General features: G+C 39.1%; 1 protein-coding gene across 1 annotated transcript in view; it reads right to left on the reverse strand.

The window, feature by feature from the left end:
- EIF3H (eukaryotic translation initiation factor 3 subunit H) overlaps window positions 1-19223 on the reverse strand; it is a 75158-nt gene that overhangs the window by 38130 nt on the left and 17805 nt on the right. The window lies entirely within an intron of this gene.

Consider the following 19223-nt stretch of genomic DNA (forward strand, 5'->3'; position numbering starts at 1 on the left):
ACAAACGCACAGCAACCCATCTGGGCCCACCTTTATAAAACAGGTTTTAAATGCTGTACCACTGAAGTAGGACACTTTCCTATATATTTAGGAACTAAGGGATCTCTTTCCAACTTTTAGAGTCATGTACATATGTGTAATTTAAGGGAGATAGTCTGAATTCTGTGAAAAATAAGAGAATATTTCATGAATGACTTTAAAAATCCTTTGAAAGACCCAGCTTTTAGGCAAATAAGAAACAAGAGAGAAAACATTATTGCATTTGAACAAAGGCAGTTCTTTACACTGGCTACCAACATTATGGGGTACCATAAGGAGTACCACAAAAATACCACAAAGAGTAGAAGATTTTCAAAATCTATTATTATTATATAATATAGTAATATCATATATATATATATATATATATATACATATATATATATATACAATATAGTATTATATAATGAAAACCCCAATCATAGATGAAGTCTCCTACATCTCACCAGAACGCCACCTGCAATTACAGTTTAAAACATGATTGAAGAAAGAACACCATCAGTCTTTAGCAAAACAATCAAAACGTGTCCGCTCAAACACAGGGAGAACTTGTAGTAGTAGCTCGTTTTGGCAGAAGAATTACACTGAGAGTCTGTTATACTTTGAGAAATTATTCCTGTGTCTGGTAAAACAGATCTCACCCTCACTTCACCTACATATTTATGTGAAGGTGCAGTGCCACAGCAATCTGCCCTGCATTAAGTATCTGTTTTTACTATTTGTAGCTCAATTTCATTCAGTGATACGTCTTTATTACAGTCAGATCAGATGCTCACAGGTTCAGTATGGGATGAAATTTCAGTTGAGATCTGTCCTGCTATCAACTCACTGCTGCCTCCAAGCTTCTCCATCTCATAAATGAGGAACAAGCTTAGGGAGATGTTCCCCCTTTAGCATCACTTTAAGAACTACAAAGCTTTATTCATTCTGGACTGACCTCCTCTACCTGCTTAGAATACTGTCCACCATATTCTAATGGCTGGTAAGGATGATCGTCTCCAATAACAAATTATATGACCTATTGCCATTCAGTTGTTTTACTTTCATTTACAACTTCCTCAAAGGCCCTCCATTGATAACAATTCAATTTATTTTCTTCTTACTTTTAAGTTTTCATATCAAATCACAATACAAAATACACCAAAAAAAGAAAAAAAAAATAAAAACAGCAGACTGGCCAAAATTCAAATAACGCGATGCTCAAATGCATTCAGGTCTCATTCTCCAGTTGGTGTTACAAATGACATGGTTAAATACTACAGACAAAACCTTTAAATACTGTGTGTGTGTTGGGGATGTGGGGACAGTACTTACTTGGCACGTCTTCATATGAATTACCTGTTTAAGATAAAATCTGTCCCAAAACAACAGAATACAGAGTGCCAAACAATACATACCACCATCTCAAGGCACCTCAGCCAGATTCATCTAGTCATTAAATTCACACGTATCCTGATATGACAAAACTTTGTATAAACTGCTCTCCAGCCTAAGAAAATAATCTAGTTTTGTTGAGTAGAAGGAAACATCTTTCTTAGTACAGAGACAAATCACCTTTGTTATCCACTCTACAGAGCACAGAAAGCTTTTTCTTTCATGGAAAATACATTTAAGGTACAGTAGTACACCGTCTTCCATGCTGGAACATATAATGATAAAGCATCATTAGAAGGTTAAAAAAGTCATATGAGGTATATTCTTCAGAAAGGAAGGAGGAAGATGCATTAGCTTTTCATGTGAAGAAATATTATTGCTCAAGAAATAAGGTGCCTCACAGCTCTTGCCTTCTTCACTGGAAAAGTGTGATGTGAAAGATGTTTTCGCATGAAGAGGGATTAATCTATGAACAGCTGAAAAGAAATTCTTCAAAAGAAGATGCAAACTTAAAAAGAAGATATTATTAAAAAAGAAATGACCAAATGTATTGGAGCAAATGTCTGCATTTGGATTTTGTAGTGTTTATGTAACTGAGGAATTGAAAAATCAGATTAGGTGACACGAGGCAAAAGATTACCATCATCTTCTCACCCGAAGCACAGACCATTACCAATTTATGGTGCAATGCACTCACTGCGCTCAGATGTTCAGCAATTGGGAACCACAGAGAAGCCTGTATGAAACACCATATCTGCACTTTTGGCATGACTAAAGGCACACACATATTAGGTTTCTGTATGAAAGTTCTCTCTTTACTTAGGTTAGCAGCAGGAGTTATTTTAAAGAATTACACATTTCCCTCAGTGTCAAAAACTTGAAGGTCCGCAGGGTCCCTTGCGGAGGTAAAATAATCACTTACCACACAGTTCATCAAATTTCACAAATGCTGGTTTTATGCGCTGAATTAAATCCTTCGATTTTTACAGTCTTGGAAATCAACTTACCCATTTTTAGCCTTTATCTTTATAAAGAGGGAGACTACGCTCACAGACCGTGCTCAAAAAGACCAATACTTCTGCCTTATAAATTCCATTTCCCATAACTGTTTCCCTTCTGGTAACCCCAAATTACAACACACACCACTGAAAAGACATTATATCTTCCTGTATAACTTCTCCTCTCACTGCTGTGATCTCTCTTTTACAAATAAACCCCTACATTTCTTTCTATTGTCCCTGCTGCTTTGCCCTGTTCACTTTCTAATGCAACTCACTGTGTAAACTAAAAGCAGCAAACAACCACCTTCTGCGGATCTCTTCACTGTTATTCCTTCATTTCTTCTGTCAAACCTTCTTTGTCTATTTCATGCTGGGTGCCTGGACTAATCTATCTAAAGTTTTTTGGTTTCTTTTTTATGCCCCCCAAAGAAGCCTACTATAGACATTCCTTTCCCTAGTTTAAACAGAAGGTAAACACTGCCTCATAGCTCATTTACTATTTAAAATTAATATCCTACCTGGCCTGTTCCAATCCCAGTATATAACTCTTTGGCACATTTCCACCCCTCAGCAGGATGCTCTTCATAATACGATTTGACTGCTATGGTATCGATTAATTACTACCTACTTTAAAGACTTCATGATGTAACTTTTATTACATTACATGTCACAAAAACGAATTATCAACAAAAATAAGAACGTTACTTAAAACAGGGATGTTTCTTGAGAAATGAAAATGTATTTATGTACTTTTAGAGAATTAACACTTAATCTTTAAATCAATCTAGGGTCACCATGAGCACTACTCTGCTTAGGAGTAAAATCTAATTAAGCTGCACTAGGAGGAGTCATTTCAGTCTAAAAAAAATAGAAAAACTATCCCTCTTACACATTAACTACTGAAAACCTCATTTCCATTCCAATGTCAGAAGAAACAGCAAACGTGCATTTTGGATTGGTCAGCTGTGTTATCAATAAAGACAACAATTACCTCCAAAAGTTAAGTGTTACTGGGCATTATTATGATTTCGTAAACCCTTTTGTAGAAGATAAAAAGCAAATGATGCTGTTCTTCAAATGAGCTCCCCAAGCTTTTAAAGCTCTGATATTTCCGGGTTTCTTTTCCTGTTACAAACAATTGCCTAAAGGATTTGGGCGGCCCTACAACTTAGCACGACACTGATTCAAAAGAAGAAAACAACATATTCTTGTGCCAGATTCCAAATAAATTTGATGTCCGGGCCAGGAACAAAGAACCACCATGATCTCAGATAACAATTTAGTAAAATTTGTGGCATCTGAAGTAGCAATCTTTAACTCAGCACGATACTCACAGGCATCAAATTTAATAAAATGACCCCAATAAAAGTTAATCAGAAGTGCTTAAATGTATTGGCAATAAAACAAATTTTATGGCCAGTAGAGTCAGTTATCTTCTGTGTGACACATTAACTGAGCACTGAAAATGGAGCGATGCATCAGTACCATTCCAGCAGTGAAAAATGCGTGATATGAGGAATGAAAACCCAAGTGTATGTAGCATGGATAAAAATCCCTCCGTACCACACATTTTGTACTACACAGAACAGAAGAAATAAACGACTGCAGTTTTCTTCAGATGAAGACAAGAACTTTACTGAGGTTACACCAACAGGTGCTTCAATAATGCTTGCTCTTTAATTACATCCTGAAAGCAGAAGTACCATCATGAAACACTGGAAGAAAATAGCTATGATCAAAAGGTTTGCAGGTATAATTACAAGGCAAGGGATTAACTCCGCTCAGTTATCACTCACGCAAATTTGAAAGTGTACCAGTACAAACCTCTGGAATGTGTACCACACCTAATGTGACCCTAATTAGCCGACTTGGAGGCACGATAAGCCAAGTTGAGCTGGTTGGTATGACCTGTATGCAATACATTACAGTGTGTGAAAGTAGCATTTTCAATACCCGTGCCAGGGTTTGCATCTAGCATAGAACTACTCAGCTTGATTTTCAACTCGTGTTTCTTGTGAGTTTCCTCCCTGGAAACAACACATTACCGTTCCAATCACAACAGTCATCTTGTTGCCATATAATCTTTGCCTCCAGTAACAAAGACAAGCTTTGTAAATCTTCTTTTAAAAAAGGTCTACAATTGCTCTTATTTTAAGGTGCAAGTGCTATATAACTTTGTTTAAACAGATGCAGATCAAAAAAGCATAGCAACTAAATAGTATGTCTGGGATAAAAATACACATAAATCACACCAAAAAACTTTGTCCATCTTGAATATTGGACCTTCCGCTTCTGCCTTACAGCGTGAGCTGAGCTGCTGACTATTAAGAAGCCAAAGAAAAACTACCTTCTCCTGTGAGGCAAAAGCAGCTGAACAGAATGATTAAAACCAATTATCAGTCTTGGCAAGTCCACCATTATTTTAAAAGCAAGTCCTGTTTACTTTTTTCTTCTCCAACGCTGAGGAAAAAAAATGTGTTTTGCTTACTGAGCAAATGGCTCATACCAGCTTCCTTTCAGCACTTCTCACTCTCCAGTGTCTCAGAAATAGAAGAAAATCATTACTAGCAAAAACCAGTACGTGTATTAAGGAAATTACACCGGGGGGTGGGGGGCAGAAGAGTGAGTCCAGTTTTTATCCGTGTCTACTTCAAACCAAAATATAAGTTGTCACAGTTCCAAACATTCTGAAGCACTTTTCTATCTTAAGAATTACTATTCTCAGTTGCATTTCTAAAGATAGCACTTTATACATACTGTAAAGGACGCAGCCTGTAGCACAGTCTCCATACACGATAGGTTTAATTTTCATATTCCAGCACCTCTCCAGATGAATACCCCACCCCATATATCCTTTCCTGCTGCACAGTAACGTCTACTCACTCCTGTCTTTATAATCAGTATAGATATGGAAGAATTCTATACAAACGTGGTTAGAGCAATTAAAAAGATAGCTCTGATTGTTTTATTCCTAATGTGAAAAAGGCTGAGCAGGAATTTACTAACTGCAAAAGTTTTCTTTGGACCACAGAGGTGCACTCATATGCTGAAGTAGCACTGCCATGATTTAATGTGTATAAGGTCTAGCAGAGACAAAGCCATGGCTTCCCATCAGCAGCACCTCACACTGCCAGACCTCCAGCGCCAGAAGAGAAATCAGGCACAACAGCACTGCTTCATCATTTCTCAATATGGCAAAAACAACGGAGAGAAGCCATGTAATAATCTGAGATACCTGTGTGTTCAGAAGTAGAGAAATAAGTCCAAAGATTCAAAATATTTTCATGTCAGAACTCCACTCTCCAGCATCTAAAGCAGATGGACAAGTTACAGTGCTTTAAACTCAGACCTAAAGGAGCACTTGGTTTCCCTTTCCAACAGTTCCCTTCATCTGCCACCTGGAAGACCACAGTTCAAAGGACCGGGGGGAAAAAGGTACAGACAAGGAACCCACACAACTGAAGAGATGGAGGAATAAGAAAGAGCAAGGGTAAGTTCCTGCCTTTTGTTTAGGGAAATGAGATGCTGTGATGTTAGGCATCCCAAAATTACCAAGAACTTCACACATTTCTCCCACAACTACCCAGGCATCCCAAAGAAGTTACTTAAAATCTTCTATGCATCAGTTTCTTTAACTGTAAACTAGTGATAGTTTACCTCACAGAGAGGTTATGAGGCAATTAACTGATCATAAAGTGTGCCAAGATCCTCAAGTGAAAGGTGCTATGCAAGTGCAGGGTATTAATCTCACACTCCAGGTACAAATCATTCTCTTATCCCACCTTATACCTAGTGCTGGCAGCTTTACAACCATTTAAACTCCCTACTACACAGGTTGGCGAGGTGCCCTGCAGCAGACATCTTAGACACAGTGCACTTTTGTGGTTCAGCTACCTACACCTTCCTGCATAAAGGAGGGCATTTGGTTCAAGCGATGTGCAGCTTCAGGTTGTATGCGCAAACACGCACCCTGCGAGCTTCATACAGACATCAGGTTTTTGGCAGCAGAACCAGGAGATCCATGAAACTTCTGTCAGCTGCGTGTAATGGATATGCTGCCAGATACCATCTAACTCGCATAAAAGCTGCAGCATAGGGGGAGCGAAAGGATCACTAGCCATCTTTGTAAGTGTAGCTTTTAATTGCATACTTTTAAAACTGTCCATTGGGTCTATAACCAGTTTTAACACTTAGACTTCATTCATCGTGATGTTTTTTAAACAGCGTATTAGCTGAAGACTTCCTTCTAAATTAATGAAAATCTTGAGCTGGGAACAGGCAAAAAGATTAATCTGTTACCAAGAGCAAGTAGGATGAGAAGACAGATCTATGAGAAGAGAGATCTAAGCATTTTTTTTTCTTGTAAATGTATATATTAAAGTGCTTTTTAAAAAACATGAAGGGAAAGCAAAGAAAGCCCACTAGGAGCATGCTTGCATCACAGAGCACATGCAGGGAGCCTCACATGGGACCAGAATGCCTACTGCCTTAAGTCAAAGCCCTGTGGCTTCACTAGTTTGTTACAGCCGCTCGTAAGGGACACAGCTGCAGCAAGCAACACCAAGACATGCTATGGATGCCCATGCTACCCCCAGATGCAGCCTGGTGCACCATGTGAACTCCTTCATTTGCTCACAGCAAGTCTGAGACATTACGATGCTCTCCACGGCGCAAAGCAGATGTGTCCCAGCTGAAAGTCAGCTGCCACTCCACTTTCAGAGCACAAGTTTTGTTCAACAGGTGCTTTGTGCTGAGGTGGGCAAGCTGAATATCTTCCTCATACCAATGTCTGATTTGAGTCATGTCTTGAGTTTTTTTGTACTGGGTCAGATTGAAATTGTAGTGAAAAGGAATGCTAACATTAAAAAGTGGACAACTCTGTACTTCAAGTTGTGATCAAAGCACCAAGTAGCCTAATAAAATCCAGGTGGCTCCAGCCTATCATCCACCGTACTCATTACTTCAATTGGTCCATTTATTTGATTTCCAGGTGTCAACAAAAGGAGGCTTGCTGCCAATTCCTTCATTTCTGGCTCTGCTTAAGTATCTGGTGTCTTTTGATAAGAAGGTCTTATTAAAATAAAAAAAAAAAAAAAATAAAAATACTTTTTAAAATAAGTCAGGCCTTTTCCACAGTTGGCAAAACCACAGAAACCAGCGTGGTTTTGTATTATTCACCATCTACATACGTCTAAGCTAATTACAAGAAGCACCAAATGACTCATGTTTGCCATAGCTTTTTTTTTTTTAATCAAGTTTGTCCTGCAAAGTACAAAAAAATTTAAAGGCAACTGTAAGAGAATTTATTTGCAAGATTGAATTTAGAAGAGTCAATACTCATAACAAATTCTCAGAGTTTTTACTTTTCAGAGAAATATGAAAACAAACAGAGAAAAGGATTTAAACTTTGCTCTCTATGCATCCAAATACATCAATTTTTTCACTTGGAACAATACTATAAGAGAAGAGGTGGGATGATTTAGTCCAATGGAGCAGTGTAAGTAACAGGAACCCTTTTCTCAAATACCACTTTGAAAATTGAAAGAAAATGCTCAAAATTCTACATTTGAGAATAGAGGGACTTTTTGCTTTTAATTCTACATAATCATATCAAAGTAGAATTTTACTAAGAACTCCCTCATCCCTCACCCTACAATTCATTATTTCAATTAGCGTAATGCTTTACACCCCTTCTGTGCCATTTCAGTCTCTGACCCATTTCAAGATTTCACTTCAAACAGAGCAACAGGTAACATTTTTGCAAAAGAGATCAGCCTTAGAAGACTCACATTTTCTAAGTCTTCTGTCCTTCTAGAATTCTAAATGCCCCATTTAGCCATCAATAGAACTGAGATCTCATTTTAATAAATACACAGGTACAGAAAGGCCAACACTCCTCATGGAGACTGGGCCATCTCAACTGGTAGGCGTTTCCTCAACAGTTTGAGCATGTGTTTGTACAATGGGTAGGACGCCCAGAGCCAGCTGATGCCTCCAGGCACAGCAAGGCATAAATCACAGCCTGCTTCCCAGCTGGACAGCTGCATGGCTTTCAGAATGGCAGCACTAACCTTGTTCCAGTTTACGTCTGAACGCATCTCTTCACTCCCACTCCTCAGCACTTCTCTTACCTTCAACAGTTGATGCCTATCAAAAAACCATCATACATGTCCCCAAGTCTAGTTTCTATAAGTCCATCAACCCCTAAATGAACCTCAGCCATCTTCTTTCATCTGGTTTTCCATCACAGAATACCACCAAATTATTTTACAAAACACTGTATTCTCCTCACAAGCAATAAATCTATGGAAAAAAATAACAGAAAAAAACACCAGAACATATATGCATACACACACACACTTTGAGAGAGGCATTTCAGCCCTATTTTGTTTATAAATTATTCTTTCTGTTCCTGAGGAGAAATGTGGCACTTGGTCTGGCTCCTGAATACTTGGTGCTGTGACCGTGTCTTCCTTGCACATGATGGAAGCAGTGTAACCAGACTGCAATGCATCAAGCCTAGAAAATCATTCCCGTTACGATGACAGAAGAAAAAACAAATGAAATCTTGCCCTTGTAGCTTTCATTACTCCGCGCAGGACTGAGGAATATGTTTTTCCAGCTAGGGGAAACACTTGGCTCTGAGGACGAAGGCCTTCAGAATTTTATGAGCAAAGATCTCCATTTTTAAGCATGCTTGTTGTTTCGCTGTACAAGGAAGGCTTTCCAGCCTCTGTGTGTACCAGGAGTGGCACCCAGTGTCCAAACTGCATCCTTACAACATCATCTTTGATTTCCTTTTCCAACCATCTTCCCTCACTCCTTTCTCCCCGACTGCAGCCACAGAAAATCAGCAGCTCTGTGAAACGTGCGGCTTTCACCATCAGGCTCACCAAGTAGAGCAGCCTGCACGAAGCTTTTGCCAAACTGTTTTTAATCAAGACTGCAGAGATGAATCAAATTTTAAACTATTTAATATAGAGAACAACTATCAAGACTGGTAAAATTATTTAATTAAGCTACGCAGCTACAGATTTGAACTCGGAATAAAATCAACATTTGCATATACCACGGCCTTTCAAGTGCACTCAACAACTGACTTAACAGCCACAAGCTGATTCATTCCTGGTCGCTGTTAGTGCTTTAATAGCTCCAACCAATTTTATTAAATATGGCTTGTGAAGGCAGAACTAAAAAATCACCCAAGGAATTGCAAAAAAATATATATTTTCACGTGTTGCAGCTATGTGGGATTTTTAAAGACAACCTGTTGTGCTTGGCTAAAAACACTGACTATAAATGAGCGTGACAAAGCCAGCAAGTAAAGTCCTTTTGTTTCCTCCCAAATCGATCAGAGGGTTAAGGTTTAGCTTTAAAAAGAGACTCAACACCTGGGTCTGGCTATTAAGAAAAGCTTTCCCCCAACCTGCTGCGACAGCCCTGATTTCTACTGTTGTTCCTTCACCGACACAAACAGTTGGGAGTTAGAGATGCTGGATTAGGATAAAACATTTATCTATAAGAATGATTATCCTAAAGCGTTAAACAGCTGTCGCTTTATCAGCAGGTAAGATCGCAGTATATAAATCACTAAAAAGTCAAGATTTTTTTTGCACAAAACATAATGGAAAAACCCATTTCCAGCTACGTGTGGAAGTTTAATTGCAAGTACCATTCAGGAATCCTGCCAGACTTCAGCTGGCCAGTTTCTCTCTGTCACTAACATTAAATCCTAAAACACACAAGTGTGCCACCACCTCTCCTCTCGAGCAAGGAAGCTCAGCACTGCCCATCTCACTACCTGCCCTGCATGTGCAAGTTGGAGGCACATTTACCAGCACCTCGTCGGAACCCCAACGCCTTGCAGCTGAGTGCAATTCTGAGCTCATGTGAACTAAGATTAGATCTCAGTTATAGTGCAAATGTATCCAAACCAGCTTTTCCCTCTAAGCCAAAAGGCATTAAATTGGCACGATTTAACAGTTTAATCAAGACCTCCAAAATCCCGGAGTTCAGTGTCTGTTCTGCCTCCCTAACTTACCCCTTTAATTTCTCTCCAGTTTAAATGTTATATCTCGGAGCTTTTATGCCGCACAGATGATTTATTTATATACACACACAGAAGAGAGCATTCAAATCTGCTGCATTATTTCCACGTCAAGATTTATTTTGTTCTAAGGAGACTTCCACTTGCAAAACCACGCACATATTGCACAGCAAATATATCTGTCTCTGTCAGGTGCCTAATATGGCCAGGGAAACCATTTTGATTATTCTGGGCCCGTTTACGCATTGTCCTACAAAACAATAAGATAGAGCAGCAAGAAACTAGCAATTAAGAGAGTCTGAATGCACATCGGGAATCACTAAAATCCACACTAGCCAAGTCAGGAACAATATGACTGATGAATAGGCCATATTATATTAGGATTGTTAGCAAGTATTAAAAAATTATCCTTCGCAGATGTCCCTTATGACCTAAATATATTGCACAAAAACATGCCTTTTTTCACCACCCCCCCGAAAGTTTTCAGAAATCTTTTCATTTCTGTTATTGAATAAAGCTCCACAGTGCCGCATGTTGGCTATAAATATCTGCCTCGAGGATTTATCATACCAAACCTACAAGGAAAAAAAAAGTATGAATATTTTACTAGAGAATCAACAATCTCTTTTAATGTGTATTTTTCTACTGCATTAATTTATGCTGAACCCAAGCATATAATTCAATAAAGGAAATCAAACTGTGTGTTCAGCAAACAATGAAACAAAAAAAGCTGCGTACTACAGAAACTTCTCAACCAATACACCACAAACCAAAATAAAGCAAACATCCTTTAGTTAGATGGCTAAGAACAACCCTATCTCCCATAAATACATTGGGAAGACAAGGCTGATGAGAAATTAAAAGCATTTAAATTGATATAAACTACTCCTTCTGCAGCTGTGCACACCTAGACCATCCTCAGCACAGTTTTAAACAGGTTTGTACTTCCCTAGTTCTGCCATTATTAAGATTCTATACACTGCACCTAAGCTCTACTGAAGATTTTTCTCCTTTCTATCAAAGATGAATATTTATCTAAAAAATCATTTAAGTTGAGCAAGCTTTGTGAATTGATTGCTCATCCCTTCAGCTCCACTGCTTCAATAGGTTTGCTGTTAGCAAAAATGGATTTCAACCACCTCTACTGCTTAAGTATTCAAGATTCAGTACCGAGCCCTGGGCCAGTAACACAGCTCAGTCCATTAACAAAATAAACACTATACACTAATATGGCACGACTTGGGTTTAATGCCTATTATACCTTGACAACATACAAATTTCTTCTAGAACAGAAGAGCACTACTTAATTTTCCAGGTTATGCAGTTGCGAGAAAACCATTATATTACTAAGCAAGAAACAAATCATCCGATGCCATTTCGTGCTCACTAAAACATCCCAAATGATCTTTAAAAAGCTGTGATAATTGTGTTGCACTGTAAGATATAATGTATATTCCTCGGAATAGTAAAGCTCACATAAGAAGCTGTTACTCTAACAGCCCCCCACCTGCAGGGCTACATGTCGTTTCCATGCACACGTCTTTACCATTTGGAGCAACTGTCAGACTATAAAAATCTGTTCCATGACCTACATGCAACTCCTGCAAAAAAATTTGCTGTTCAGTGTTCTTAATTTTTTAAAACTACGCCCAAGACAATACAGTCATGTTCACTACAAAGCATCAATAGTGTTTTAGGTGACATCTTAAGCACTGCTATCTGGTCACTGCTTTCTGTCACAAAAAAAAAAATATATGTGAGAGGGGAGATAATACAAACAAAAAAAAAAGATTGATTTTTTTTTTTTAATTTACCACTACTTTTTATTTCAACCAATTCTTAACACTTTTAACTCATGTTTATTGCTCTGAGTTGTTGTTCAGCAGAGCTATCTCCGTTCCCTTTACTCTGCCTCTTGGAATAAGACCCCAGCACATGGGGTTTACACAGTTCGCTGTACTTTCCTTCAGCTCCCTCAAGTTTATTGCAGCATTCTTCGGGGAAGGAAACGGCTAAATACTTGCATTAGCAGAAAAGGAAAGGGGAGGGGGAGAATGGAAACAAGTAAGAAGGTGTTAAAGGATCATTCTCCTTCTTTTGGTGCAGACACACTAGAAGTGTTACCAAAAGAACAAATGAGCTGAGAGTCATAGCAAGCTGAAGGCATGGGGGAACACAGGGACCACGAAAGATAAAAAATAATAACAAAAAGAAAAATCAAATAAAAAAAGAAAAATCAGTCTCTTAAGCAAGGACATGCTGGAGACCACAACAAAACACACACAAAGTAGAGATAGTGATCCAAACAGAATGGAAATTTCCATTGCTGCAGCATGTTGTCTAGGACTGAAGACTCATCGTGAAAGATGAAAAAGCAAGTTTTATTGCAGTGGACACCACTGTCTTCACGTGGTCTGGGTTTCCTTCTGAAAGCAGCTCATCTGCCAGGCACAGAGGTAGCCTAAAGCTCCTTAGTGCTCGCCTAACTTTTGGGCACCCCAGAAGGCACCTACCTCAGTGTGACAGCTGAGCACAGGCCTGTCTACCAGGACGACTATTGTATGTTACAGCATTTGCCTGAAGAAAAACTGTTTTCTTAACAAACAAATGGCTGTATCCAGACTTCGACCGAATTGTGGTACAGAAAGACTCAAATGCTCAGTAAAAGATAGAGCACATCTGCAAGAAAGGCAGCACATTTCACTGTTGCCATATGTTCTCACTAACATCTTTTCATAAATGAATCTACTGAAACTGTACTAAAACAGCTGTAAGGTTTACTTGGCACTCTGCATTCGGTACAAACGAGCACATTAGCTATTGCTTACCACAGGTTAGTGATAAAATATAAACAGGGAGATCATTTCTGTGTGATTTTAAGTGTGGAAGAATATACAGCATTTCCACATTAAGCTTTCATATCCCCCAAACAGAACAAATACAAATGAGGTGAAGTTGTAATAAGCAAATAACCTCAAGATTCTGTGTAACTCACCAAAAAGGAACTGCGAAAACCCTTTAGAGTACTCAGGGAAAAAAAAAAGAAAAAAAAACTGTAATTTTTTTTCATCTCTAATAAGCATTAAGCGTAAGACTTCATATTTCCAAATGGTTATCATAAAATTCATAGACTACTATGTGAAAACAAGGAACATATTAAAATCTAAATACACTTTGTGTATTTCTTCTTATTCTCCTCTGTACACTTCAAGTCAGAGTTCAACCCGTTGCATTTGCAAGAAACAAACTCCCAGCGTTTTCTGTAGTTTTTTATTTAACCTGAAGAAAATAAAGAAACTGAGCCTTCATGTTACTGATTACATAAAAAATAATGTGCTTCTGCAAGCCTTATAGAATAGTAAATACCCATCTAGCAAACTGAACAATTGTATATCATGGTTATAAATGAGGAATAGAGCTGAGACGGAAAACAAACCATGAAGGAAAAATCTTCTGGCTTCAGGTTCAGCACTTGCAGGCAGTGAGTACCTGAACGTCAGGGCAGCACGGTGCAGTGCTCAGCCCACTGCATGCAGCCACGCTACCTGCACAGCTGCTCCCTCTCTCACCTCCTCTTTAGGACTATTAAATGAGCATTCTGAGGTACAGTTTTCAGTGAATTTCAGCATAACTAGGAGAAAAAGTTTATTAGATATGGTAATAACATCCACTGCATGGGTGGCTTATAGAAATCAAACAAACGGACCGAATTACTGGAATCTGGGCAGACGTAAGCATTTCATCTTTAAAATTACTCCAAGAAAAATGTCACAAAGAACATTTTCTTTGAGTAAGATAAAAGGCGTTCCAGCATTCTTGTGTTTGATGCAAATTGCCCCGTCTCCTGCAGCACATCTTAACAGATGCGGATTTAAATACTATTTTAATACGTCTGTGCTTAAAAGAGCACAAAGATTTCTCTGTTTTGATTCAAATTGAGACGCCAAACAAAAGGATTTATCTACCCCTGCAAAGTACTATTTCTACAGCAAGAAGGAATCTGCTTCACAATCCAGAAACGCTACAAGCGAAGGTATTTAGTAACAAGAAAAAGCACAGAATACGCAGTCGTATATACATACATATATACGTATATATATATATACATTTACAGTTGTTAAACTGACACAGCCCGCCGCATAAACCGACATCCGTGTCTCGGCACAAACGCTGCCTCCCCTGTAAGCGACCCGCGTGTGGATCGGGAACGGGACAGGAGAATCAGCGGGCGGCTGGAGGGACCCCGGCACGGGACGGGGCTCCCGGCCGCCATGCGCGGGGTGACGGCGCCCCCTGGCGGCGCCCTGACCGGGAGAGCAACGGCTGAGCCCGGCTTCACACACAGCCTGAGAACCTGGGAAGACAAGACTGTGCGCTGTGACGCTGGGAAACACAAACTCAAGGACCTATAACTCAAACACAGCAGCTCACACGCTTAGCTGCAAGAGATTTAACGTCCAGAACGACTCCTCCAAAGGAGAGGAACCTGAACAGACAACATTCTCACTGCAGTAGGCACCAATTCAGGTACGCGCAGCCAGTGTGTTGCTTCTTAAATTCGCTTCTCTCCAGCACACTCCTTCCAGCCGTGCGGAGCCCCCGCTGGGTCACACAACCACTGTAGGTAAGGCTGAGCAGTACCAACTGCTGCTGCCACTGTCTGCTTCAAACCCTGCAAAACCACCACGTGGGACATATGTGTTGCTCCACATGGCCCTGTATTTGAGGCTAAACTGCAGCCACACACATAGCAAACAGCGCAACTAAACGCTCGCCGTGTTATTTTAAGTATTACTGACAGCACGGCTAAATGCAGCCTACACATAGTAGACACACAAATGCAAGAATCCTTAGACGGTTCTTTTCTGAGAGCTGACAAACAAAATTAACCTTGAAGTGAGGAAGTAAAATTCACAGTAGTGAAGACATCACCTTTCCATCTGTAGTATCTCACAGGGAACCTGATGAAAACTCCATAGAGCTGTAAGAAAACTGTAACATTCTAGAACTTTTCCTTTTTAACATATAATTACGCACTTGTCTCAAAGTTGCTATTGGCACAACTACCGTAGCACTTAATCTATTATCTCAGCTCTGAAAGTAAGGTAGTAAAAACATCTCAGCTTGAAATAAAGTGTCTCAAAATTCATCATGAATTTCAAAATGTACATTACGTCATTTTTTTCTCTTCTATGTTATTCATTATGTAGCTTTGCTTCCTATTTAAAGGAAATGTATATTCCTTGCATGGAAAGTGAGAGCTAACTGAAGTGAGAACGGAACACAACACGTCCCTTACAGACGCAATTTGTAGTCAAGAATAATATGTATTCTCTTCCTTAAATATTAATGCCATGCCTTACATCTTCTTTGTAAACGTTAACTGAAAGAAAAACGAAGCACAGACCAAAGCTTTGAAGAGCCCTAAAGCGAAAGCAATTCTCAGCAAACCAACCTCACAAAACAAAGACGCGTGCGGGTACCGCATCGTTTCACAGGAGGAAAGTTTTCACTAAGAAATCCTCAGAGCAGAAATCATTCGATTCAACCCCGTTCAGGGAAAATCTGGAGGATGCCACATGAAAGTACCTCCTCAAACTTAAGAGATGTCTGTTTTGAGAAATCATTTCAATACTTTGGAGTGTTTAAGCACACTGAGAATAAAGAAATAAAGCTATTTGAAAGTAAGAGCCTGAACAGGAGTCTGGAGAGCAGCCCTAAAATCAAAGCCCGAGCTGAGGCATATTTTGCTGAAGACTCAACAACATACACCAGTCGGGCAATTTTCCTCCATTAGTTCACACATCATCAACTAAACTTCACCTACAGCTTTCGAGCACAGATTGCTGGGCTGAAAGTCTCCCTGGAAAATATTGTGCTGCAGCAGCCCATTGTAGGTGTTTAAGACTTCCCTGACAGGAAAATCTTACAAAAAAAAAAACCATACTTTGTAAAAAGAATCTCAGGAAGATGACACTGCGAGAGAAACTCTCTGAGATGAAAAACACCTGTGGATTCATAAATGTTAGACAACCCGCCCAGATTTATAAGAAGAATTACTTGAAGCTCAACAAAAAGAAGACGTCTCTTTTCTGTAGTTTCTAGAAATAGTCCAAAGAATCACCTCACACCAAAAAAAAACAAGCAGTGACCTTTGTTTTTAAATTGACAGCTTTGTTTTTGAAAGAATTGCATGGAGGCAAACAGTCCAAATTCACTATTAGTTCAGATATTAGCAATAAGAAGCAGAACGTCACCTTTTTAGATAAAAGCCTATTTGAAGTAACGGTTGTTGCTAACACTTAGAAATCCATCTTTATCCGACTGATTCTCAAACATCACTTAAGTACCTATTTCAAGTTTAAGTTAAGGGCATTTTCCTAGCACCCTCAAAAACGTGCTTTGTATCAGATCTCCTCATTTTAAAAACAAATCATTAGCTTTCATGTCTCTTGCCAAGTACTCAACAATTTGTTTGCTGAAATATCACCCTCCTATACATAAACTTCATTCTCTTAACAATAATCGCCTCAAGACCAAAAGGTAAATGAGTATTTTACACGTGACCCACTCCTAATGTTCCTGCAAGACGATACAGAAGAAATTATTTTTGGTGCATTCATCCAGTTCTCATCATAACAGATGAGGTGTTTGGGAACAGGTAACTGCAGAATCACTGCTCCCCTCTCAGGAGGAGGTCAGCTGGGGTAATGTGGCCCCTCCAACCTGTGCAGTAGTCCCTGCATTAACACACAATCATGAATGGCCAAAGTCAGCAGGATATTGGCAGACCGAGGCTGGACTCAATGATCTCTAGAGGCCCCCTGCAACCTCCACAATTCTATGATTCTGTGAAATGTACTTTGCAGGCCCAGAAACTTACACTGTCAATACAATCGTTTCTATTCCAGTATCTTAAATAAAGGAAAAGAGAAACATCTGAAGACATACAGAGAAAGCTAGAGGAAAAGCCAATACAACATGAGTCAGATCAAAGAGAACAGAGTTCAGTATCTTCCCAGATGACGGAAGTACTGACGCACAGAGATACTTTTTCTTTCCCTCGGTATCTCTGGGTCTGAATTTGGGTAGACACATAAAAACCAGTGGTACTGATTTATACAAGCCTTGAGAAGAAGAAGGTGCTTGTTCACTTTGGATTTTAACATGGTGAATGTTAAGGTTCTAGCAAATAACAATAGATCTCTCTGCTTAAATAGCTGCATCTAAAAGAAAACATCTTTTGAAAATCTGGCACAATAGCTGCATAGAGAAGCACAGCTCCAGGGAAAACAAACAAGACACATTTGCAAAACATCTTTGTTTTCCACGTTGAGGAGATGGAAGACAGTTCTGCTCTGAGGGTAAAAAGTAATTTAATACTCAGCTCACTACCACAAGAGACATTTCGGTTCGGTTTTCACCTTCCCTAGCCTCCACCACATTGGTCAAAGAGCTTAAAAGACTCAAAGTAAAGGTAATGCAGAGTGAACAAGAACAGCGTGTGAATGGTTTTGCCTGCTTAACTATTTTTCCAAGAAGGCAGAGAACCTCTCTGTATGTAGTTCAGCATGGGAAAGGTCCACTGATGCGGTTGCCAATTCCCTACTGCTGTTAGGCACGTATCAGTTACGCTAATACACACGCCACCTATGCTGGTTCAAGTTTGTTCTTCCCTCTGTAGCCCTAGAACAGAAGGTTGACAAGCTAAGGCATCCTGGTAAGGGAAGCTCCACAAGCATTGCCTTTTGCACCTTACTTGATACCAGGATAAGTGCCTGCTCACTGTGAAGAAAAGAAGAAAAACTGACAAGAGTTCTTGGAATGAAGTTTCTTACAAGCAGGAACAGCTGAACCTTGCAATAAGATCACAGACTTACAGCTTCAATGCAGTCGTCATAGTGAGATAAATCCATCTCAGAAACTAAGAATGTTATTTCACTGCTTGCTTGTCTATTGGCTGCACAGAAAAAAACTCAGCCTCTTTGTACAGCAAAAACTGAAGCACAGGCTCCAATTAAAAATGTAGCTTACTCTAATCCTTTGAAGAGCTACAGAAGAGAAATAATATTTAAAACATATCTGAGGCTTTCACAAAATACAGCTCTGACTCTGGTACTGTATTACTGTAGGACAATTAACATTCCCTTGTTTCGCTGTTCTTAAAATCGTGAATGGTATGATACCACAACAAAAGCAATAAACAGCTAAGAAACCTTGCCAAGCTGCACAGTCTTAAAACAATCTCTGTTTTAAAGGCAGTTCAAGGTTCTTTTGTAATAGGATATTAATTTAATAATATCTAATCTTATTATAAAGAAAAATGAGTTTACGCTTAAACATTACTTAATCTTGCTCAAACTGAATTAGCAAAATTAGATAGAATCAAGCTTCCAACCACAACTCCTTTGATTATATTGCCTCTTCAGTTACTCTTGAAGTCAAATTGCTCGTCTCTAAAACCTAACAAAGGAGCCGTTCTACCAGCATCGCTAAACATATATATACACACAATACACAGATCAGAATTGTCAACCTTTATAATTTGTTTTACAGATTTCATAATTCTGTGTCAACTATTATAATTAATATTAACGATAAAAAATAAATAACAAATAAAACCTGCTAGGCCAGCAAGGAAGCACCGAGACAGATGTAAACCTCCAATGCTAATGTTGCTTAGTTGGAGCAGCAAAAAATCATGCAGATTCCAGGTTAACTAAGTGGCTCTTAAACTTCCAAAGCTTTGCCCTCCAGGCTTT

This window comes from Coturnix japonica, chromosome 2, assembly GCF_001577835.2.
Source record: "Coturnix japonica isolate 7356 chromosome 2, Coturnix japonica 2.1, whole genome shotgun sequence".
NCBI classification, from domain to species: Eukaryota; Metazoa; Chordata; class Aves; order Galliformes; family Phasianidae; genus Coturnix; species Coturnix japonica.